The sequence below is a fragment of the Pan paniscus genome, chromosome 15 (assembly GCF_029289425.2).
Source record: "Pan paniscus chromosome 15, NHGRI_mPanPan1-v2.0_pri, whole genome shotgun sequence".
In the NCBI taxonomy this organism is placed as follows: Eukaryota; Metazoa; Chordata; class Mammalia; order Primates; family Hominidae; genus Pan; species Pan paniscus.
The window spans coordinates 82027344-82050134 of record NC_073264.2 but is presented as its reverse complement, the minus strand read 5'-3'; the positions used below and the strand labels follow the sequence as shown (position 1 = coordinate 82050134).

Sequence of the window (22791 nt, the reverse complement as noted above, 5' to 3'; positions counted from 1 at the left end):
TGGATAAACAAACTCTGATACCTCCACATTGGAATACTATTCTGCAATAAAAATGAATGAACTGCTGATACAACATACACAAATTTTCTTTTCTTTTTTTTTTTCTTTTGAAACGGAGTCTTGCTCCGTCGCCCAGGCTGGAGTGCAATGGCGCGATCTCGGCTCACTGCAACCTTTGCCTCCGAGGTTCAAGCAATTCTGCTGCCTCAGCCTCCCGAGTAGCTGAGACTACAGGCGCCCGCCACCACGCCCGGCTAATTTTTTCGTAATTTTAGTAGAGATGGGGTTTCACTGTGTTAGTCAGGCTGGTCTCGATCTCCTGACCTCGTGATCCGCCCGCCTTGGCCTCCTAAAGTGCTGGGATTACAGGCTTGAGCCACTGCACCCGGGCTTTTGTTGTTGTTGTTTTTTAAAATCACCATGGTATTGTTATGGAACAAATCTTGAATGCATAATGTTAAGTGAAAAAAGCCAAACTCAAAATATTACGTATTTATATGTAATTATTCATATTAGTGATTCATTTATATAGCTTTCTCAAAAAGGCAAAACTATAGGGACAGGAAAAAGATCAGCGGTTGCAAAGGCCTAGGGTAGGGCTGACTACAAATGAACACCAGAGAATTTTGTGGGTAATAAAACTGTTTTAAATCTTGTTTGTGGTGATGGTTCCATGGTAGTTTATTAATGTGGTGAATCATAGTGATCGGTTTTCGAATGTTAAACCCACCTTGAATTGCAGGAATAAATCTCACTTGATCATGATGTATTTATCCTTTTTTTGTTTGTTTGTTTGAGACGGAGTCTCGCCCTGTCTCCCAGGCTGGAGTACAATGGCAAGATCTTGGCTCACTGCAACCTCCGCCTCCCGGGCTCAAGGGATTCTCCTGCCTCAGCCTCCAGAGTAGCTGGGATTACAGGCGCCCGCCACCACGCCCGGTTAATTTTTTGTATCTTTAGTGGAGTGATCCGCCCGCCCCAGCCTCCCAAAGTGCTGGGATTACAGGCATGCGCCACCGTGCCCGGCCGTGTTTATCATCTTTTTAATATACTCCTTCATTGGATTTGCTAAAATTCTGTTTAAAAGTTTTACATAGACGTTCACAAGGGATAGTAGTCTGTTATTTTCTTTTCTGTAACTTCTTTGTCAAATTTTGGTATGAGGGCAATTAATTCTTCCATCACAGAATAAGTTGGGAAATATTCCTTCCTCTTTAAATTTCTGTAGGAGTTTGTGTAGAACTGATATCATTCCTTTCTTACTTATTTGGTAGAATTCTCCAGTGAAGCTGTTGGAACCTTGCATTTTCCTTATTGGAAGGTTTTTAACTATATATCCAGTTTCTAAACATAGATTTAGGGCTATTCAAGTCATATAATTCTTCTTGAGGTAGCCTGGGCAGTTTGTGTCATATAATGAATTGTCTATTTCATCTAAATTGTTGAATTTATTGGCATGAGTTTGTTCATAATATTCTCTTATCCTCTTTTATTTATATAATCTATTCTAACGTCAACTCTGTCATACCTGATATTGATAATTTGTATCTTCTTTTTTTCGCCTAAGTACTTTATCCAGAGGTTTATCAATTTTATTCATATTCTCAAAGAAGCAAATTTTTGTTTCTTAGATTCTCTATTTTTTTGTGCTCTATTTCATTGATATATGCTCTGATCTTTATTATTTTATTACTCTGCCTACTTGGGGTTTAATTGGCTCTTCTTTACTTCTTAAGGTGAGGTTTCTTAAGACGGAGGTCACTGATTTGAGGCCATTGTTCTTGTATAATATTGTATGTGTGTAGTGCTGTAGACTTTCCCTATACTACTTTAGAGACACCTCACAGGTTTCGATATCTTGTAATTTCACTTGTATTCAGTTTAAAATACTTTTTAGGTTTTCTTTTAGATTTCTTCCTTGATTCTTTAGAAGCATGTGGTTTAGTTTCCAAATATTTGAGGAATTCTCAGATATTCTGTTGTTAATTTGTAAATTAATTCTATTATAGACAGGAAAAATAGTTTGTATAACTTGAACACTTTTAAATTTAGTGAGACTCATTTTATGATTCAGAATATGGTCAATCTTGGTAAAATGTTCAGTGTGTACTTGAAAAAAAAATAAGTGATCAGCTTTTGTGGAGTTGTGTGTTCTACAAATGTGATTAGGTCAAGTTGTTGATAGTATTGTTTAAGTCTTTTGTATTTTTGCTAATTTTAAAGTCTACTTGTCATATCAATTGTTGAGACATGGGTACCGAAATTTTTTACTACAATTGGGAATTTGTTTTTTTTTTTTCCCCCTCATTGCATTTCTATCAGGTTTTTCTTCATGCAATTTAAAGTTCATGTATTTTGAAGTTCTATTATTAGGTAAATACGTGTTTGGGACTATTATTTTCTTGTTCCCTTCATTGTTATTAAATGGCCTTCTTTATACCTTGTGATATCCTTTGCTCTTCAATCTACTTTTCTGTTATTGGTAGAGCCAATCCAACTTTCTTTTGATCGCGTTATCATGGTATGATTTTTTCATACTTTAACCTCTTTGAGTTTTTATATTAAATGTGCAGTTATTATAAATAGCATAGAGTTGGGTCTTGCTTTCAGTCTCACCATCTCTGCCTTTTGTTTGGTTTGTATAGATCATTTACATTTAATGTCATTATTCACATTACATTTAAGTGAATAATCTTGCTATTAGTTTTCTATTTCTCCATTGTTATTTGATCCAATTCTCCTTTTATTTTAAACATATGTTTGGAGTCATTAAGGAATTTTTATGATTCCGTTTTATCTTCTTTGCTGAATCTTAGCTATAACTCTGGTTATTATACTCATTGCTTTAAGGTTTATAGCATGTACGTTTAAGTTATCATAGTCCACATTCAGTTGATATTATACCAATTTATACTTGGTTTAAAAGAACCCATCAACACTATACTTGTTGAATGCTTGTTTATACTCCATTTCTCCTCTCCTGCCTAACCTTTATGCTTCCATCGCCATACATTTTACTCATACATAGGTTATAAATCCCATAATACAGTGTTATTATCTTTTAAAGGGATTCAAATAATAAGACAGTTACCCCTTCTGGTCTTTCTCATTCCTTAGTATTGATCCATATTTTTCACTGCTATCACTTTCCTTTTGCTTGAATGACATTCATTAATTTTTTTGTCATACATATCTGCTGGTTATAAATTATTCCAGCTTTTCTGTGTCTGAAAAAGTATTACTTTTGTCTTCTTTTTAAAAAAGGATATCATCACTAGGTATAGAATCATAGATTGACATTATTTTTAACTTTCAGTACTTTAAAAACATTGCTTCATTTTCTTGTTGCTTGCATTGTTTACAAGGACAAATCTTATGTCAAAGTTTTCTTTGCTCCTTTATAATCTGCTTTTTTTTTTTTTCTTACTCGGGATGCTTTTCAGATTTTGTCACTGGTTGAGAGCAATTTGACTGTAATGTGCCTTGATGTACTTTTCTTCAAGTTTCCTGTGCTTGGGGTATTTTGAGATTCTTGGATTTGTGTGTTTATGGTTTTCATCAGACTTGGAAAATTTTTAGCCATTGTTTCTCCATTTCTGCATATATGATTTTCCCCCTTATCACTTTCCTCTCCTTTGAGCATTCCAATTATTGCACTTATTAGGCTCATTGAAATTGTCTCACAAACAGAATATTGATGCTTTTCTCAGTAAAAAATTATTTTTCTTTTTGTCTTTGATTATGGATTGTTTCTTTTGCTATGTCTTCAAATTCAGTATTCTTTTTTGTCCTCCCGTAATATTTAATTGGCCACTAATCCCATCCAACGTCTTTTTTATCTCATAAAATGGATTTCCATCTCCAGAAGTTCAACTTGGGGCTTTTTTCATATTTTCCATGTCTCTTTATATAATACTTTTTGAACATCTAAAATACAATAATTGCCTTGATATCTATCTTAGTTTCCTAGGGCTGCTGTAACAAAGTACCACAAACTTGATGGCTTAAAACAAGATAAATTAATTTGTTCACAGTTCTGGAGGCTAGAAGTCTAAAGTTAAGGTGTTGGTGGGGCATACTTCCTCTGAGAGTTCTGTGGGTGGATGTTTCCTTGACTGTTCCTAGCTTCTAGTGGTCGCTGGGAATCCTTGACATCTTTTGGGTTATATCACTGCAATCTCTCCTCTGTCATCATCAGGTGTTCTCTTTGTGTGTCTCTGTGTCCAAATTTCCCTCTTCCTACAAGGACATCAGTCATTGTATTTGGGTCCATGCTAATCCATTATAACCTCAACTTAATTTAAATATCGTTAAAGATGCTATTCCCAAATAAGGTCACATTCACAGATACTGGGCATTAGAATTTCAAGATATCTTTTTGGGGAACAAAACTCAACATACAACAGTGTCCTTGTTTGATAATTCGAATATATATATATTTTTGTCAATTCTGGGTCAGTTTAGATTGGTTGATTTTTCTCCTGAAAATGGGTTGCATTTTCTATTCTTTGTATGCCTGATAATTTTTGTTTGGATGGCAGATATTGTAAATATTACCCTTTTTGGCACTGGAATTATTGCATTCATGTAAATATTCTTGAGATTTGTTGTCAGATGTAAATTACTTTGAAACAATTTGGGATTTGTGGATCTTGGTTTTAAGCTTTATTAGGTGGGACTAGCACAGCATATAATCTAGGGCTAATTATTCCTCATTCCTGAGGCAATACCCTTCTGATTACTCTATCCAGTGTTCCATGAATTATGAGGATTTCAAATCTGGCTGGTGGGAGGAGTCACTCTTCCTGGTCCCCTGTGAGCAACAGACAATTTTACCTCCAATCTTGCTAGTTGCTTTTTTCTCCAGCCTCATTTTTTTCACGTGTGTGTAATGATTAGTACTCTGCTGAATCTTCCATGGAGACCCTTTATAGTTCTCGGAAGTTTTCTCTCTACATAGCTCTCTACCTCCCGTAGTTTGTCCTGCAAACTCCACCTACCTGCATCTTCCCAAACTCTCAGCTTTGTCTCCCCAATTAAAGAATCCACTGGACTCTGCCTGGGTTCGCTCTCCTTGCACCATGACTTGGAAACTCTCTCAAGGCAGTAAGTTGTGGCAATCATAAGGCTTGCTTTATTTGTTTCCTGTCTTTCAGGGATCATGGTCTTTCTTGGTATGATAGCCGCTGCCTTGAAAAGCATTGCTTCATATATCTTGCCTGTTTTTTTGGTATAATTCTGGTGGGAGGGTAAATCTGGTCTCTGTTACTCCACCTTTGCTGGGAACAAAAGTGGTATGCTGAAACCTATAACATTTTATATCAAGATTTAGACAGCATGAAATTGGCTTAGTGGCAATTATAATGTAGGCAAAAACTCTTATGCCTACAGTTTCAGTTCAGCAAATTGGAACATGCCTTAGGGCTAACCGTGTTCTAATAGTCTGCTCAACAAATTGCTCAACAAATTGCTATGAGAATTAATAAGACAATTTTCTTTCCTTAGCATAACTTTTAAAATGGGGCAAATAAACACATGAGATAAGATGATGACCAATCTTTGTGATCAGGTTAAATAAAGAGAAAAGTGCATTCAGTTCCCTTAAACACACGCACAGAATCCTTTTAAATGTAACAAATGAATGAGAATGGCTATAGAACACTACTTTTTCCTTCTTGTAGAGGAATTATTAGCATGGTTCAAATATTAGAAAGTGGTGTTTGGCAATTTATGCCTCTGTGTGTTTTATCTTTTTTCAAAAAGTCCCCATTAAAGTGGAGCATTCCACTAGCCCCTTTCCATAACCTCTTTATTGATTAGTTATATTGCTTAACTACAGAAATGTTTTGCAATTTTGGTTTAGTACATTAATAGTGGCTCACTTTGACCTAAATGCATATGAATTACTGTGTTTTATATCTGTGATGCTCTTGGCAGTGATAATTACCTATAATTAGTAAGTGTGTGGCTGAAAAGAACTTCATGGGATCAACAGGGCTTCAGCACAATGAATGGCTAAAGATGATTCTTTGAGTAGTAGGCAATATTATCCCTGCAATACCTTGTTTTTTTATCTTGACTCTTCTTAAACTTGAAGGTAACTTGCAAACTTGATGTAGAAAAAATCAACAACCATTTATGATTGTTTTCTGCTGATGTAAAGAGAGTGAATTTCACCACTGACTTGATTGAGAGAGAATTTTGAGTAGCTCCATTTAGTCCCACCTAATCAAGATTTGGGGGATTTCCCTTTTACTTACCTATAACATCATACTTGGTGTCTTCTGTCTTATGACTTATAACTGTGCAGTGATACTATAAGGGAGCTTGACCATCTGTGTTGGCTAGAGGGAACAAAGCAAAATCCAATGATGTAGGTGGTCATCACTTGTGCTGGACAGTCACCAAGAACAATGCAGGCTACATTTGAAGTAACATCCTCCTTTGATGCCTATGGGCAGAACAGGTAGGTTCAAGCTATGAATAGTGCTTGCTTGAGTGGAGGCTGGGCACTCTGTCAACATAGACTTTCTCCCTATGCCTACAGGTCTGCCTCCCCAACCTCCTATTCCTCTCTTTCCAGGACCCCCTTCTTCTCTGTTACCACATTCCCAGTCAGGAATCTCTTTTCTTTTGGGGGGAATCTCTTTTCTTTTGTTCATGGTATTTCCTTCCAAATCATTTGTTTATAGCATGACTCCTTTGTGACAGCAGGGTTGACTTCATGGGTTTGTGACCTGTGCAATCACTCAGGGCCCTGTATTCAGAAAGGCCCAGTGCTTAGTTTAATGCTGTGTTGTTGCCATTTTGACATCTTAATAAATTTTGCAAAAGGGCTTAGCATATTCATTTTTCACAGGGTCCTACAACAAATTACACATCCTGTCCTATCTGAGAATGTTTGTGTTTAATATGCAAAATCCAGGAAGAAAATGCTTCATTTTCTTCTTCTTTTTCTTTCTCAACTCCCCTCCCTTTCTGCTTTCTGTGGTCACCCCCCGTCTCTAAGGCCATGAGTGCAGAACAGTGTAGCTGACAGAAATGGAGATAACGAGAGAGCCAAGGTGAAAAAAATAAACATTTGAGGAAAATGTTGGTATTTCAAATACATTTTTGTGTCACATGGACATAGTTAGTGTGCTGTTGTATTAGTCCATTCTCACACTGCTATAAAGAACCACCCGAGACTGTGTAATTTGTGAAGAAAAGAGGTTTAATTGACTCATAGTTCTATTGGCTGTACAGGAAGCATGGTTAGGGAGGCCTCAGGAAACTTACAATCATGGTGCTTTGAAGGGTGAGGAGGAAGCAAGCACCTTTTTCACATGGCAGAGTGGGAGAAAGGGAGAGTGAAGGGGGAAGTGCTACACACTTTTAAACAACAGTTCTTGTGATAACTCACTCACTATTATGAGAACAGCAAGGGGGAAATCCACTGCTGAGATCCAATCACCTCCCATCACGTCCCACCCCCAACATTAGGGATTGCAATTCCACGTGACATTTGGGTGGGGACATGGAACCAAGCCATATCAGCTGTTGTTGTTTCATAGTTGTATAAATTTGGAAGTTATTGGTGAAATACAACTTCTGTCCCTTCTCCTTGAAACAGCACCACCTCTGTCTGCCACCCACAGCTTCTTACATAATAGTTGTCTTCCCTTCTCTACATTTATTCCTTCTAGATGAGTTGGGTTAGGATGGTCATGTCAATGCTTTTAGACTAGCCCCATTCCAGAACCTTTTTATTGATTAGTTCATCTAGGTATTTAATGTTTCGTATGGTTCAAAAGTGTTTCTGATGAAACTGCTCAAGAAACTAGATCTAGAATTAGCATCTTGGATCTTACAGGCTGGTGATCTCATTAGTATAATCTTAGTCAAGGCTCTTTAGATTTCAATCAGCAGAACTAATCTTAGGCTTCAAAAGGGAAATCATCATGAGGCATCAAGGTATTAATACATTCTTTGTTCTAAGTGTCTAGAACAAAATAATAGAGTACCAATATTCATGGAACTAACATTTTTAGGATGTCATAGTATTTGTCAGCCTACATATAATGTCAGCTTACATTCAATAATGCTTACCATGAATTAGACACTAGGCTTAGTGCTTTACACACATTAATTTATTTTATCCCCCAAACACCTCTACACATGAAGTGCTATTTTTATTGTCCACATTTAGAAGAGGAAGAAATGAAGGCACAGAATGATTAAGTAACTTGTTTGAAGTAACATTGCTGATAGGCATTATAACGGACTTGAATCCAAGTGGTTTGGGTCCAGAATCTGTGCATTTAACCACCTCTAGTTGCCACTAGTGTATTGTGGAAAACAAGTACAGGAAATACAAATGGGAATAACAAGGCTTGGATCCAGGAACTTGGAAGTTGACAGGAACGGGGGCTGTATTCTCTTGGGCTCATTTCCTCGTGGTTGTGTAGTTTATTTCCTTTCACTGCTTTACTCACTTCTCTCTGTCTCTGCAGGTTAGCATTGTCAGCTGCTTCTTGAACACAGGTGAAGATGGTCACCTCTCTATGGCGGCCTCAGCTCTTACCTGTACATCAAGACTATTCTAGCAACCAATTGGGAGCTTGAGTCCCCATTTTAAATTCTCAAAGGATAAAGAGCCTGATTGGCCCAAATTGTCTCAGGTGTCTCTCTACTCCTTGTCTAATCAGCCATGGTGAGACAGGTAGGGGCTTTGTATAACATAAACAAGGCTATAGGGGCCCAACACTGTGGGTAGAATCATTCCCAGTTAAGGGGTGATGTGGGTGAGGCATATCAAAAATATCTCCCGCATCTACCTCAATCAAGGTATTACGTAATGAGATCATTGATGACACTAATCCTGAATAGGTACAATTTTGGGGAAAACATGTTGAAATCTTAACCCCCCATGTTACTGTTTTTGAAAATGGGACCTTTAAGGAGGTAGTTAAGTTTAAATTAGGCTATAGTATAAAGTTCTAATTCAAGATAACGGGTGTCGTTACAAGAAGAGAGAGAAACCATGTATGTGCTCATACAGGGAAAAGCCTATCTGAGGATACAGAGAAAAGATGGATCTCTGCAAGCCGAAGACAGAGACCTTAGGAGAACCTAAACTTGCTGACACCTTGATCTCGGACTTGCAGCCTTCAGAATTGTGGGAAATAAATTTTTGTTGTTTAAGTCACCCATTCTGTGGTATTTAATCAAATCCCTAGTAAACTAATACATCATGTAACCTCTGTGTGCCCCTATCTATAATACATGGTTTGCAAAAGAAGGGTACTGCAAATGATACTTGTATTGGTTTGTTTTCACCCTGCTATGAAGAACTACCTGTGACTGGGTGATTTATAAAGGAAAGTGGTTTTTTTGTTTTGTTTTTTCTGTTTTTTTGTTTTGTTTTGTTTTGTTTTGTTTTTTTGAGACAGACTCTTGACTCTGTCGCCCAGGCTGCAGTGCAGTGGCACGATCTCGGCTCACTGCAAGCTCTGCCTTCCGGGTTTACGCCGTTCTCCTGCCTCAGCCTCCCAAGTAGCTGGGACTACAGGCACCCGCCGCCACGCCTGGCTAATTTTTTGTATTTTTAGTAGAGACGGAGTTTCACCATGTTAGCCAGGATGGTCTTGATCTCCTGACCTCGTGATCCGCCCGCCTCGGCCTCCCAAAGTGCTGGGATTACAGGCGTGAGCCACCGCACCTGGCAAAGGAAAGTGGTTTGATTGACTTACAGTTCTGCATGGCTGGGGAAGCCTCAGGAAACTTACAATCATGGCAGAAGGGGTAGCAAACACATCCTTCTTCACATGGTGGCAGGAGAGAGAAGTAGGCAAAATCCTCTTATATAACCATCAGATCTACTGAGAACTCACTCACTATCATGAGAACAGCGTGGGGGAACTGCCCCATGACCTAATCACCCCTCACAAGGTTCCTCCCCCAACATGTGGGGATTACAATTCAAGAGATTTGGGTGAGGACACAGAGCCAGACCATATCAATACTCTTTGTGGGTTTTTCCAAATCTCAGCTCAGATGATTCTGCTTGAGTATGGTATTGTGTTTGTATAATGTGTGTTGGCCATATTGATTAAAAGTAATACATATCTTTGGGAGTTATGAGACAATTTCATGTAAAATCTATTTTGTTGGTTTAACTCATTTTGTCGGCTTTAACTCATTTTGTCTATTTTGTTAAGACATAAAAAACAAAGATTCAGTGATGTGACTTCACTGCTTTTTTTTTTTTTTTTTTTTTTTTGAGATGGAGTCTTACTCTGTCACCAAGGCTGGAGTACAGTGGCACCATCTCAGCTCACTGCAACCTCCGCCTCCCGGGTTCAAATGATTCTCCTGCTTCAGCCTGCCGAATAGCTGGGATTACAGGTGCCCACCACCACACCTGGTTAATTTTTGTATTTTTAGTAGAGACGGGGTTTCGCCATGTTGGCCAGGCTTGTCTCGAACTCCTGACCTCACGTGATCCACCCACCTCAGCCTCCCAAAGTGCTGGGATTACAGGCTTGAGTCAGCACCCCTGGCCTGACTTCACTACATTTTTTTGGGATGCCACGTCTGTTGACTCAGAGCACACCACAGCTGACAAACAGCTGCTATGAATTTAGTAACATATTTAAGCATTTCTTGATCAAAATGAACGAAAATATCTGATTTTTAACCCTTTGGTCCCAGTTGTGTCCTGTAATGTTTGATTTATTTGGTTAATATCACTTTGAAAAATAAGGCCTATAGAATAGAATCCAATTCTCTAAATGTGGTTGAACCAGGGAGGAAAAGCTGTGGACAATCAGTTTTTATTAATGTAGCTCGTGATTACATTAGCTCTTTTGGTAGACATTTCTCCTGCAGTTGATCTGATTATCACTTCTTCAGAAAGTTTCTCTTTTATGTCTTTCCATACAAACCTATGCAGTATTCTATTACACAGAGATTTGTAATCATTTATTGTCTTTTTCTCTCACATGGCTCTGAGCAATTTGAAAGCAAAGTCTATGTTGTTTATTTTCACTGCAACTTCAGTGTCTAAAACAATGTCTGGATACTAGAAATATACAGCATACATTTGCTGAATTACATGAATGAATAGAATTGTTTTGAAAGTTAAAATGTTTACAATTAAACAGTTATTATTATGCTTCTGCATGTATATGGGGCAATTTTATGGCTGTTCTGAATTATCTTAAACTCTGTCTGGTGGAATGTATTCTTGAGGAACAATTTCAAGTAAGCAGCTTGAAGATAGTTGCAAATGCATAGGAGGTCTTTGGAAGAATTATTTTATGTTCAAACCAATATGAGATAGTTTCATGTCTCAGTGTTGGCCAGAAAAAAAATTTGAATAATACGACTATATCAAATTTATGTGCTAATTATTTATGACTCTGCCTGTTGGGAGGGAGGAGGGGTAAGGAGGGATGGAAGGAGAGAAAGGGGGAGAGAGAGAAAGAAAGAGAGAGAGGGATATGAACGGAGAAGGGCAAGTGAGGAAAGGGTGAGAAGAAAGATAAAAATGTACAAAAAAGGTTAGGTCCCTTTGAAGGGCTAATAGAGGGGACCAACTGGGAAATGGATTATAGAGCACAGAATTATTAGATTAAGGAACCCTTGTTATTAAACATGATCTAGCTCTTCTTCACGTAGCCAGGAAAGCTTTCACAGATCAGGTAATATTTGAGTTTAGCCTCAAAGAAGGAAGGGGAAGTGGTCTTTTTGGCAGAGAAGAAGGGCAATTCATATGACTAATTTAATTGTTACTTTTTAGCTTTCCAAAGTTCAGTTTTTTATTGAGGTTTTCATTCTCTTAGTGACTGAAACCAACTCCCCTGAGTGGAAAACATTTCTTTTATGTTCTAGAGTGAGGAGATGACACCTAGACTGAAGTAGCAGCAGTAATGAGCTGACAGCCTCACATCTACTTTTGGTGTGCCGTGAATAAGCCATATGATCTTAGGCAAGTCCCTTACTCTTTCCAGGCCAAACAGGTTGGACTACATAATCTTCTCTGTTCCCGTCCGCTTCTAAGAATTTGTGAGTCTTTGGAACAATATACTGGACCCTGGTATTAAGGGGATTTTTACATTTCAGTGCTAGAAATTGTCTTTCCCTGTCCTCCCACCGCTCCCTTGCCCTTTTTCTACTTCCCCATCTTACCGTAGTCCTGGGGGACTCCTTTTGTCCCCCAAGGAGTAAAATTACAGTCAAGGCCAAGGAAGCATTTTTATTCACTTTCTAACTGGAGTTTGCCTCCTACAAAGGAGGCTGGTCCTTTAAAAAAAAAAAAATAGAGCAGGGCAAGAGGGCGCGGCCGAGGGATTAGGCTTTTTTCCGGGAAAGTTACCCGAAGGCCAGCTATATGGCTACCTGGGATTTGCAGTTCCTTTTCGGGACTCTCTCCCTTGGTAATTCCTTGATCATGAGGCCGAGATGGACTACAACTCCCAGAGGGCCAAGCGGCGGCAGCGGGGTCCTGTACTCTCGCTGTGGCTGGGCGGCTAGTTCAAGTTGCCATAGCTGCGAGTCTGGGGAGAGCACAGTCGGTTGAGTCGCTGCGTTTGGTCAGTTGCACCTTCTGGGTCACTGGTAGCCGCGGGAGCCGGGTGGGGCCTAGGCGATGATCCGGCATTAAGGAGCTGGGATCATTCTCCGTCTCAGGTACCTGCCCCCACCTCCCCCTTGCCCTTTTTCGACCACTTCCCCGTCTTACTGTAGACGTTTTAGTCCCACTTCCCCTCGTCCCAGGGGTGGGGACCTCAGAGCGGCGCGGGATCTGGGGTGGGGCCGTGGATGGGTGGAGTGTGTGCAGAGGTGAGGGGAGACGGCGCGCCTGTCATCCCGAGGCCTCCCTCCCTCGGCAGGGGTGTCCGCGGTCAGGTCCTGGCCAGGTTACCCAGCGAATCTGGACTACATTGTCCTTCCTTTGGGAGCAGCTTGCTCTACCGCTAGCATCTGTGAAGCTTTAAGGGACAGGAGATTGGACTCATTCGGTAGGTCCTCCAGAGGACCGTCTGACATTTGCTTGCCTGTCCTGCAAGCAAATTTGATTTTTTTTTTTTTAATCCCTGTTTTGTAGTCACAGAAAGCGTGCTACTCTCGGGAACGCTTTATTAGTGACCTCTCTTTCCCGTGCCATCATAGGATTTGCTCCAGCCTTAGCTGTTAGCAGTCCCTTAATTGAATTATTTCGTAAAAATACCTGACATTGAATCCCAGCTGCATCTTTTATTGGTTTGATGGAGCCAATCTGTTATGTAGGCGTCTGGTAAAACCTTACCATTAATTGCAGCATTGATTTGAGTATTATGTAAAGTATCTAGCACAGTGCCTGGCACCCTGCAAGTGCTCAGCATTTGTTGTTTATTTTTTATTAATTATGCAGATTAGTGTTGTCTAATACAAATACAGTGTGAGCCACTCAGGTGAATTTAAATTTTGTAGTACCCACATTAAAAAAGTAAAAAGAAACTGGTGAAATTAAATAATAGTTTATTTAGCGCAATATAGAAAAATGTTTTCAATGGAGTAAATATAAAACTTATTGAGATTTTTACTTTTTTTTTTTTGTGAGAAGGAGTCTGGCTCTGTCGCCCAGGCTGGACTGCAGTGGCGCGGTCTGGGCTCATTGCAACCTCCACCTCTTGGGTTCAAGCAATTCTCCTGTCTCAGCCTCCGGAGTAGCTGGGATTACAGGCACTCGCCACCATGCCTGGCTATACATTAAAAAAAATATATTTTAAGTCATCAAAATCTCTTGTGTATTTTACATGTATAGCACATGTCAGTTTGACCTGGCAAGAGCTAGAGCTCAGTAGCCATGTGTCTAGTGACTGCTGTACTGGACAGCACAGAGATAAGGTTAAAACTTTGGCAGTTTCATATTGGCACACATAAATTTGGTTGTGCCTATGACTCATTTCATGGGTGATGGTGGCTGTTTTGTTAGAAGAGTGAAGTGTGCACTGTGCCTATGTTCTCTCAGCGTATCTTGTCTGCCATTGCATAACCTAGGTCTCTTTGAACTGTTTCTTGACAGTTTATTTTGGTTAACTTTTTCAGAATACCTTTTTTTTTTTTTCTTGAAATGGTTTATAGATGTATTCCCAGATCTACCTTTTATGTAGACAACTCTCAGTTCTCTGGATCACTTCCTGTGGATTCTTACAGATTGCTTTGAAAGCAGTCACAATTAATTGAAAATATTTCTGTCCACCGCTCTTTTCTACAACCAAAGGCATTTTATTCTTATTTATTTAATTGTAGCACTGAGTATGGGAAGAACTGGGCATCTTATAAAATATTTCCTTTAGGAGTGTTAGACTGGCTTGGAAGTATAATTGGGTCACCACATTCAGCAGTAACATGTTAACTGTATTACCTGACTTAGTTACCAACTTTTAGACATGCTCATACATAGTACTTTTTGGCTAGACTTGGGCTGCGGTTCACACTGGAGCATGAACTCTCTGGCAAGCCCCAGGGATGCCCAGGCATGGACGGAAGTCACCAGTGACAATATGTGGGCTGGGCACTTGGATGTGAAGAATTGTAGTGAGGTCTCTTGGGCTTTTGAATCATTCTAGGAGCATTTTCTCTATTCTGTGTTATGCCATAGTCTGTACATAGGGACTTAATTTTCATATTTCATTATTTAAAAATGTTTAAAGTTGTAGGTATGTCTTACCCCCTTGTTTTGTTTATTTGTAGGTGGTTTGGGGAAAGTGTAGGGGCAACCAAAGATCATCTGCTTGACTAGGCCCTTTGCCCTGAACCTCATGAAGAAATGATAGGAGGCAGACATATGTGCCTAAAAAGAGCATTGAGCTCAGAGAAGAGCAACTCGGAGTTTTGGGGGTGTGCTTCGTAAGTATGCTTTCTCCCTGAGTTTCTGAGATAACACATTTTTTGCATATTTATGGTAGAAAAGACTATGCCAAGAAATGGAGTTTTGGGAGCAAGAAGCCCCTTCTAATATATAGTTTAAAAATAAAATATCGAATGATTGTGTATGCAGTGTTGCAAAAATTCAGATGAACAAAGTAGATAAGTTGAGATATCCTTTATAACCTTAACAAAAGCAACAGTGATGTACCTGTTTCTATTAAGCAAGGAATTGAGAACCTGCTTTGTCTCAGGCATTCTGTCAGACACCTTTTACAGGCATTATATAATTCCTTTACCATGCTTATCTTTTACAAAGGAGACAGTTGAGTCTCAGGTTATTTAATTTGCTTGGGATTCTGGAGCCAAAAGAGTGATCATTGTTCCCAGGTCTTCTGACTCCAAATTTCAGTCCCACCCACTGCCAAGGGGCTTCATTGCTGTTTATAAGTGCCCTCGAATAGAATTTGATTCACACTCAACATTTTTGGATTAAGTGGACCATATATGGCACAGTGTGCAGTTATTCATCTCTTTCAATGTTCAAAAAGTTCTATTATCTTTCCTAGTTTTTTTTAAAAAAATATAGTAGTCCTTATATTATTATTGAGGTAAGAGATCATTATAATTTGTGATTTCCATAAATAAATTCAACATGAATTATCATTGATAATTAAGGGTGTAATGTTTAAAGTTTAAATTTACAACATAGATGTAAAAATTCTGGACCTTTTTTTGGATTTCATATTGTGCTCGATAGATAAAAGACTCTGAAACATAGAGGGGAGACACACTGCGGACTTGCAGTACTAATACTGTGTGGCTGGGCACGGTGGCTCACGCGTGTAATCCCAGTACTTTAGGAGGCCGAGGCAGGCAGATCATGAGGTTGGGAGATTGAGACCATCCTGGCTAACATGGTGAAACCCTGTCTCTACTAAAAAATACAAAAAAATTACCAGGCGTGGTGGCAGGCGCCTGTAGTCCCAGCTACTTGGGAGGCTGAGGCAGGAGAATGGCATGAACCCAGGAGGCAGAGCTTGCAATGAGCGGAAATCGCACCACTGCACTCCAGCCTGGGCGACAGAGCAAGACTCTGTCTCAAAAAAAAAAAAAAAAAAAAATACTAACACTGTGTATTAAGATCAGTGGTGTACAAAATTTATAGGATTAGGCCAGGTGCATTGACTCATGCCTGTAATCCCACACTTTGGGAGGCCAAGGCAGGAGGATTGCTTGAGCCCAGGAGTTTTAGAACACCTTGGGCAACATAGCAAGACCCCGTCTCTACAAAAAAATAAAAAAATTAGCCAGGCATGGTGGCATGTGCCTTTGGTCCCTGCTACTCGGGAGGCTGAGGTGGAATGATCACTTGAGCCCAGAAGGTCGAGGCTGCAGTGAGCTGTGATCACACTACTACACGCCAGCCTGGGTGACAGAGTAAGATGCTGTCTCAAAAAAAAAAAAAAATTCTTAGGATTAAAGAATTTTAGAGCTGGATGGGGGACCTATTGGGATGATCTGGCCCAGAAATTTTGGAAATAATATAAAAATAATCTAGATTTACTAGGTTATTAAAAACTATATTAGCATGTATATTATAGAATACACTATCCATGTAATGTCTCTGGGTTGATTCTGATATAAAGTAGTTTCAATACATTCATACTATTGTATAGTATGTTTTTCTTTTTTTGTAAAATGTATTGTTACAGGTCAGCACTTACCATTCAACCTTGTCTCTTTTAACAGATACATAATATCCCAGTGATTAGATACATTTATTGTATGCTTATCCAGTGGATTTATATTTTTTTCTTATTCTTTTACAACTGTAAAAAAATTCATTCACTCTGTTGCCCAGGCTGGAGTGAATGAATGTGCTCATGGATGAATGGATGAGTGAATTAAAATTTCTGAAGAATTTCTACAGTGAAATTCTTATGCATATGTCTATACATAAAATATATATAAATATTTTATCTTCCTAGGTTAATAGTCATAGAAATAGATTTTCTGGGTCAACGTCTATGTATATTACAGATTGATTGAGACAGGGTCTCACTCTGTCACCCAGGCTGAAGTGCAGTGGTGCTATCTTGGCTCACTGTAGCCTCTACCTCCCAGGTTTGAGAAATCCTCTCACATCAGCCTCCCGAGTAGTTAGGACTACAGGTGTGCACTACCACACCTGGCTAATTTTGTTTTATTTTTTTGTAGAGACAAGGTCTCACTGTGTTGCCCAGGCTCATCTCGAACGCTTGGGCTCAAGCAATCTTCCTACCTTGGCCTCCCAAAATACTGTGATTACAGGCATGGGCCACTGCGCCTGGCCCGTATTATTTATTTTTACTTGTATTGCCAGGTTGTTCTCCAGAAAAGCTAATGTGGTTTTTTTTTTTTTAAATTTTTAATTTTTGTGGGTACATAGTAGATATACGTGCTAATGTAATTTTTATAGTTAATACTCTTACAACAAGGTATAACCTTGCTAACCCTGCGAGTGAGAGGCTTTTTCATCTGTGTAAAACAGATAGACAAGAATATCATTTTATTATTTTAATTTGTAATTATTTAGTGAAATAACAAATAACATTTGTTAGGGTCATTTGATTTCTGTGAATTGTCTGCTTATGTATCTTTTGAGTCTTTTACAACTGGACTGTTCTTTTTCTTGTGTTTTTGAAAGAGCTGATTAACCCTTTGGTTCCCATATAATGCAAATATTTTGTGAGTTTTTCTTTTAGTTTTTAAAGCTTGTTTCTGGTATCTTGTTATCACTAATTATGAGTGACTCAGAGACTTATCAGGCCTTTATCGGATATGCACACCTCTCTGAAATTTCTATAATGCTGGTGCTTGGAGTATTTGGGAGATGGGAGTATTTGTGGTTACATGAATCCATTTAATTCATTCTGATAAACATTTTCCCATCCCTCCCTCCCTCCTTCCCTCTCTTCCTTCCTTCCTCTCTTTCTCTCTTTCTTTTGAGATGAAGTCTTGTTCTGTAACTCATGCTGGAGTGCAGTGGTGTCATCTTGGATCACTGCAGCCTTGACCTCCCAGGTTCAAGTGATCCTCCCACTTTGGCCTGTCAAAGTGCTGTGATTGCAGGCCTGAGCCACTGTGCCTGGCCTGATAAACATTTAGAATCTACTCTGCATACAGGGTTTGCTGTGAAACAGGTGCTCATGAATGGATGAATAAGTGCTTGTGAACGAATGTGCTCATGGATGAATGGATGAGCTTTAATTCTGTACTTCCCAGGCACTGGTCCATTTGATTCTGCCTCCTGCTCTGAGGTGCTGGAGCAGGGTGGACTCCTGATGAAATTAGAGCAAAAATACAGCCTGGAACTGAGCCTGCTAGGTTTTGGTTGTGGAATAGAGATGTCTGTGTGTAAGAAAGCTTTCTACTTTTTTGAGTTTGGGCAAGTTAACTTTTGGAAGTTGTTTCCTTACCTGTCATATTGATTACAGCTATGTTTACTCTAGGGCTGTTGTTGGGGTTACATTAGTTAATACAAGTAAAGTGCTTAGAACAGAGCCTGGCACAGAAAAGGGCCATTTAATTGTTGAGTTATTAGTATTATTGCTTATTTTGGCTTCTACCATGATGACCACCACCACCACTACCATCATTATTGTATTCTTTAAAAACAATTAATTTCTGTTTCGCTTAAGCTAGCTCATGTGTGTTCTGTTTTTTTTTTTTTTTTTTTTTTTTTTGGTGGGGGGACTCATAGCTTGAATACAACAATAAGTACTTTATTTTTATTTATTTATTTATTTATTTATTTATTTATTTATTTATTGAGACAGACTCTTACTCTGTCTTACTCCAGAAGGCTGGAGTGCAGTGGTGCAATCTCGGCTCACTGCAACCTCTGCCTTCTGGGTTCAAACAATTCTCCTGCCTCAGCCTCTCAAATAGCAGGGATTACAGGTGCTCAGCACCACACCCAGCTAATTATTGTAGTTTTAGTAGAGGCAGGGTTTCACCATGCTGGCCAGGCTGGTCTTGAACTCCTGACCTCAAGTGATCCACCCACCTTGGCCTCCAAAAGTGCTGGGATTATAGGCATGAGCCACTGTGCCCAGCCAAGCACTTTATTCTTATCAGCTTATTTTGCTTTTAGGGAAGAGTACCTTTACTCATTGGTATACCTGTTTTTCGTTTGTTTGTTTGTTTTTGTTTTTTGCTTTCTCACCACTGCCATTTACATGTAACAAGTGTACTGATTAAAAAGTTGGGTTTCGGAAATAGTCTTCTTGCCTGGATTTGAATCCTGGCTCTGCCACTTAAGTTACTTTGCTTCTTTAAGCCTTAGTTCTGTTTTCTGTAAAATGGGGATGATAATAATAATGTTATGAGGATCAAATGAGAGAGCATACATAAAGCACTTAGTATAGAAATTAGTCCATAGAAAACTGTAAATCAATAGCTATTATTATTTCAATAAAGTTGAACATTATTATGCCTTTGTATAAATGTAAGCAAGTAATATAGCAGTTATAGTCTCATAATTTTACAGAAAAAAAATTAAAACAAATATTCTTTTTTGTCTTGGTTTATATATGTTTCCAGTTATGGGGTCTCCTATTTATTTAGAAGGTTGCTTTAAGATTATGGTTTGAATCCAGGCTTTTCTAGCTACTTAACTACTGGGAGCGTTAGTAGTTCTTCATTTGCAAAAAAGGGACTACTTTGTTCATTTAAGAAGTAAATATTGAATGTGCCGGACACTCAGACACTATGCTGGGGCCTGGGAATAGATGAACAAGAGCTAGTATATGCCCTCAGGGAGGTTAGAAATCCTGCCTTGTAAGATTGGCCTGAGGTTAAGCCAAGCTTTGCAGAGATACTTTACTGTATGCAAAGTATCTGTCATACCTAGGTGCTCAGTAAATGGTGGTTCTCGCGTTTGTACCTCTGATGTTCTGATTTCCAGCTATGTGCTCCAATCGTTAAATCCAGTATGTTTCTACTTTATCGATGTTTTAAAAAACATTTCCTATTGACCTTTAATTTTAAGGTCTGCTCAATAAACTTTTGCCAAAGGATGGTCTTTGAATTCTTAGACAAGAAATCATTATCTTCTTCCTGACCCTTAAAATTGGCTGTGCCATAGTTTGCTGAACCATCTGGTACTGCAAAGCAGTTTTAGGATGAAGGCCATTATTTGTGTAACTTATTAAGACAGGAGGCTTGAAAGCTGGGAATTAACTGCAGAGGGTGGGAGAAGTGTGTCACCGTGTTTGCAGGAAAGATGTGTAGCACATCCTCAGCCGGTGGTTGCATAGGACTCTCCCCAGTAAGTGACTTGCTTGCATGGATCCTAATGGTAGGTCGGGCTTGTCTGAAGTCTGCCATCTTATTTGTTGTATATTGGACCTCCCTGGCATCAGAGTCTCAAATATTTTGCAATCTAAGGCTTATTTCCCACACATAAATGTTCCTTTCTAGCTACTAATCTCTTTCTTCACATATGCAGACTTCCTAAAAGAATGATTTATACACAGTGCTTCTGCTTTTTCACCCCCTATTTACTCCACAACCTGGCATCGTCCTCACCTAAGCCATTTTACTGAGACTGCTTTTGATACAGTCACTAGCACTTCCAAAGGATACTTTCTATTCCTTTTCCTACTTGACGTATTTGTTGCATTTGTCCCTCAGAGTTCACTCAGCATTTGCCCCTAAACAGATGAGACAGATGTCCCATAGTAATTTTAACAGGGAAAGTTTAACATACAGCAGAGGTTGATAAGCCATATCCCATGGGCTAAATTTAGCTTACCACAGGTCAAATCAAGCTACCCCATTCATTTATAATTGTCTGTGCTTTTGTGCTACAGCTGGCAGAGGCTCACAGTTGGGCAGAGAAAAAAAGTTTGCTGACTCCTGATATAATTAACTATAAGGGGATTATCTGTAAAAGGACAGAGATGACTCTAAAGAATCCCCTGGGCTGACAGATAGTGCCCAAAGGAGATATAAACTTGGAGGGGGCTCTCTGTAAGGCTGGGATTCATACCTTGTTGGAGAAGGTGTGGCTATAGCTCCCTGAATGGTGGAGAGACTTACTGAGTTACTGGGGCCATAGCTGATCCACAGTTGCTGGGGATGGAGGGGACACTGTTCCTAATTAAAGGCGGAGTGACGCTGGAAGGCAGGGGACCACACCACGAATGATGGGCAGGAAACACCTCTCCAGGATGCTGGTAGGGTGAAGCTGGGGGATTGACTGTGAGGGTGTCTGTCAGATTCAGTAAGAATCTGAGTAGGGGGTGGGGCTACTGAAACCTGATGGAAAGCTGCCCAATGTGGGTCCTGCTGAAACTTGATGGAGTTGAGTACCACTGGATATCCTCACACAGGATGCTGAAATGAAAATGCAACAAATGGAAAACATGGAACCAGAAAGAGAAGCCCCTTCCTTCTGCAGTGTCCTTTTAAAAAATCATTATTATTATTATTATTATTTGGTTTCAATAGCTTTAGGGCAGGGGTCCCCAACCTTTTTGGCACCAGAGGCACTTTTCATGGAGGACAATTTTTTCACAGACTGGGAGGCAGAGAGAAGGATGGTTTTGGGATGATTCAAGTGCATTGCATTTATTGTGTACTTTATTTCTGTTATTATCACACTGTAATATATAAAGAAATAATTACGCAACTCACCATAGAGTCAGTGGGAGCCCTGAGCTTTTTTTTCCTGCAACTAGACAGTCCCATCTTGGGGTCATGGGAGACAGTGACACCCAAAGTGTGTTGCTTACGTCCATTCTACTCTGTAGTCTCATTTTTGTTGCTGTCACTGCAGAAAAACCTGCTTCACAAAGATAAGATGTTGGAAATGGAAGCAGGCTTTTTGGTGCACAAGGCAAGCTCAGGATATTTTGCCTTGACTTAAATCCAGAACATATAGAGGTTTGAAGTTGTCTCAGACATACTTTTAAGGCCAGAGTCATTTGCAATCTCAGGAAGTTGATCCTCTTCTAGCATGGACAAAGTTGATTCACCTGGTTTATTTACAAGTGGGTTGCGGAACCATTTCTTCCCAATTTGGGGATCTTTGGTGGTTGAGAAGTATGTTGGTCCATTCTCATGCTGCTATGAAGAAATACCCGAGACTGGGTAATTTATAAAGGAAAGAGGTTTAATTGACCCATAGTTCCGCATGGCTGCGGAGGCCTCAGGAAACCTACAATCGTAGTGGAAGGGATGCAAACACATCCTTCTTCACATGGCATCAGGAGAGAGAAGTGCCAGGTGAAGGAGGAAAAGCCCCTTATAAAACCATCAGATCTTGTGAGAACTCACTACTATCATGAGAACAGCATGGGGGTAACTGCCCCCATGAGTCAATTACCTCCCACCAGTCTCTCCCATGACACATGGGGATTACGAGAACTACAATTCAAGATGAGATTTGGGTGGAGACACAGCCAGACCATATTAGGAAGTAATACTCAAACTCCTTTGAAAGCTGAGATAGATGATCATACACCAGCTGGGAGAAAGAAGGCCCTGGCTCAGTCTCTTTCAAAATCTCTGCTAATATTTGAAACATGTCAAAAATCCCAATGTTCACTGGTTGCCCCCATAATTCTAGTTTGGCTTTGAATGCATCCACTTTATCTGCTGACTTGAACACAGTTGTCGTTTTCCCATGAAGTGACAGATTGAGTTTGTGGAGCAGGTTGAATTTGACTATGTCACACAAGTAAACAAGTTTTACAACCCATTCCGTGTCACTGAAATGTGCTGCCAGTAGTGACTGTATTTCTAAAAGAACTCTCTGGAGCGGCTGTTGGAACTCAAAATCTCTGGCCAGTGATCTACCTTTAGAAAGCCATCTCACTTCTGTGTATAAGAGATGACGTGTGTACT

General features: G+C 39.5%; 1 protein-coding gene across 4 annotated transcripts in view; it reads left to right on the top strand.

Moving 5' to 3' along the window:
• The first annotated feature begins 12240 nt into the window (after positions 1 to 12240).
• CEP128 (centrosomal protein 128) overlaps positions 12241 to 22791 on the top strand; it is a 447679-nt gene continuing 437128 nt past the window's right edge. For all 4 annotated transcript variants that reach the window (XM_057299772.2, XM_063596092.1, XM_034937939.3 and 1 more), the window contains exons 1-2: positions 12241 to 12672; positions 14722 to 14877. The gene's annotated coding sequence lies outside the window, so the exon portion shown is untranslated. The remainder of the gene's footprint in view (positions 12673 to 14721; positions 14878 to 22791) is intronic.